Below are 2,317 nucleotides of genomic sequence, written 5' to 3'. Positions count from 1 at the left end.
CTGGAGGGTCACAGAGCCCCCAGCCCCCAGGATGGACACAGATCCCCCAGCCCCCAGGAGGGACACAGAGCCCCCAGCCCCCAGGAGGGACTCAGAGCCCCCCAGCCACCAGGAGGGACACAGAGCCCCCCAGCCACCAGCCACCGGGAGGGACACAGAGCCCCCAGCCCCCAGCCACCAGGAGGGACACAGAGCCCCCAGCCCCCGGAAGGAACACAGAGCCCCCAGCCCCCGGGAGGGACACAGAGCCCCCAGCCCCCAGGAGGGACACAGAGCCCCCAGCCTCTGGGAGGGACACAGAGCCCCCCAGCCACCAGCCACCGGGAGGGACACAGAGCCCCCCAGCCACCAGCCACCGGGAGGGACACAGAGCCCCCAGCCCCCGGGAGGGACACAGAGCCCCCAGCCCCCAGGAGGGCATAGAGCCCCCAGCCACCAGCCACCGGGAGTGAACAAGACTGTAAAGGGGCATCGATTACTCCTGGAATAATTGGTTACAAGAAACTAGTAACAGTGGTTGCCCCCGGGGAGCAGGCTGAGAGGGAGACTTCTCTATTAGTAAATACACTTTTGTATCTTTTGCATTTAAATATTCAAACATTAAATATTCAATATTGCATTTAAATATTGCATTTAAATATTCAAACATTAAATATTCAAAAAAATCAAAGTTCCCACGACTGTCGGCTTCCAGAGTGCAGAGACTGTTTTAACTTCTCCGTCATGCTGCCCACCTCCCTGGGGGAACACAACCCCAGGCCCAGGAAGAGAGCAGGTCCCTGCTGTCGGGGACTCAGCATCCCCGGGGCCTGGGGCGCAGCAAGGCTTCATCTCCGCAGGTATAGCCGTGCACCATGGGTTTCCATGGCTCCACAACACAACTGCTGTGACCTTGGGCCTCTTAAACCTCTCTTGGCCTCAGTGGTCCCATCTGTGGAATGGGATCATAATGGTGCCTGCCTCATGGGGTTGGGGACAGAATTGAGGTAACAGGTGAGCCCAGGGCCCAGAGCTAAGTGCTCAGTAAAGGTGATAAATCTAATCGTGAGTATTTCTGGCTTTATTGCCTGGGGGAAGGCAGGCTTTCTCACCACCACTTTGCAAATGATGAAAGCGGGGCCCGAGCCGCCCGGCCTGGGGTCCAGCGGGTCCAGGAGCAGAGGCGGAAGTAAAGCAGACTCCCTGTCTCTGGGCCTGGTCCTCCGCCACCTTTCCTCCGAAGGGTGGGCTTGCTGGCCGCAGGCAGATGCTGGGACTTGGCTGCAGGTGCAGCTCCTACAGGCGTCCTGACCTTGTCTCAGGAGGGGGCCAAGGAGGCACTTCCCGGAGGCTCACACTCCTCACATCTGCGAGGACTTCTCACAGCGGTGCCTGTCACGGCCGAGTTATTAATACTCCCCTCTGCTGGGCTCCCGGCTGAGGATGTGACCAGGCTGGGCAGCGCTGCGCACGATGGACCCTCTAAACGACCTTCAGTCCAGACGGGGCGTGGCCGGCTGGCTCCTAGCACAGCAGTGCCGATCGCTGTGTGCGGGACCCTGGCCCAGAGAGCCCCAGAGGCCCTGAAATCCCCAGCCCGCTCATCCTTCCTCAGGGGCCTCCCCCCATCGGCTACTGCTCTGAGGCACAGTGCCCGCCCTCAGGAAGTGGCAGGCGTGTTCTGCCTGGTTTGTGCATTTGCTTCCCGGGTGCAGAGTGAGGCTTCAGAGCTGCCTGCATGGCTGGAGCCTGGCTGGGCAGGCGGGGCTGCTGGGGAGGCCTTGGGGTGAGGAGGCCAGGCCTGGTGGCTGGGGAGGGGGGGGCGGGCTGTGCCTGAGACCACAGCCCAAGCCTTTCCCAGCTCTGCTCTCAGACCGAAGAGGTGAGCCCACCTGGGAGCCTGTTCTGGGACCTGAGAAAAGAAGTTGGCGAGAGGCATTGAGATACAGGGGGAAATCGGAGATCGGCCCAGGCCCCGAGCGGTCACCGGTTTGATCCCCAGTCGGGGCACATGCCCGGGTTGTCGGCTCGATTCCCCAGGAGGGGGCCTGCAGGAGGCAGCCAATCCATGTTTCTCGCTCTCGCTCTCGCTCTCATTGATGTTTCTCTCTCTCCTTCTCTCTTCCTCTTTCTTTAAAATCAATAAAAATATATTTTAAAAAAAGAAAAGAAATCAACTCAACCAAGTCTGAGTTGATGTCACAGTTGCTTGGCAAACCCAGTCCTGCTTGCGACTTTGACGGAGGTCAGACGGAGGAAGAGAAAAACCGAGGTGGTCCGACACCCCCCTGGCCAGGTTGGCCTGCGGGGCAGCCTTCGCCAGCTGTCCTGTCCCTGG

This window comes from Myotis lucifugus, unplaced genomic scaffold (genome assembly GCF_000147115.1).
Source record: "Myotis lucifugus unplaced genomic scaffold, Myoluc2.0 scaffold_1345, whole genome shotgun sequence".
Lineage (NCBI taxonomy): Eukaryota > Metazoa > Chordata > Mammalia > Chiroptera > Vespertilionidae > Myotis > Myotis lucifugus.
Note: the sequence above shows the minus strand (reverse complement) of the source record.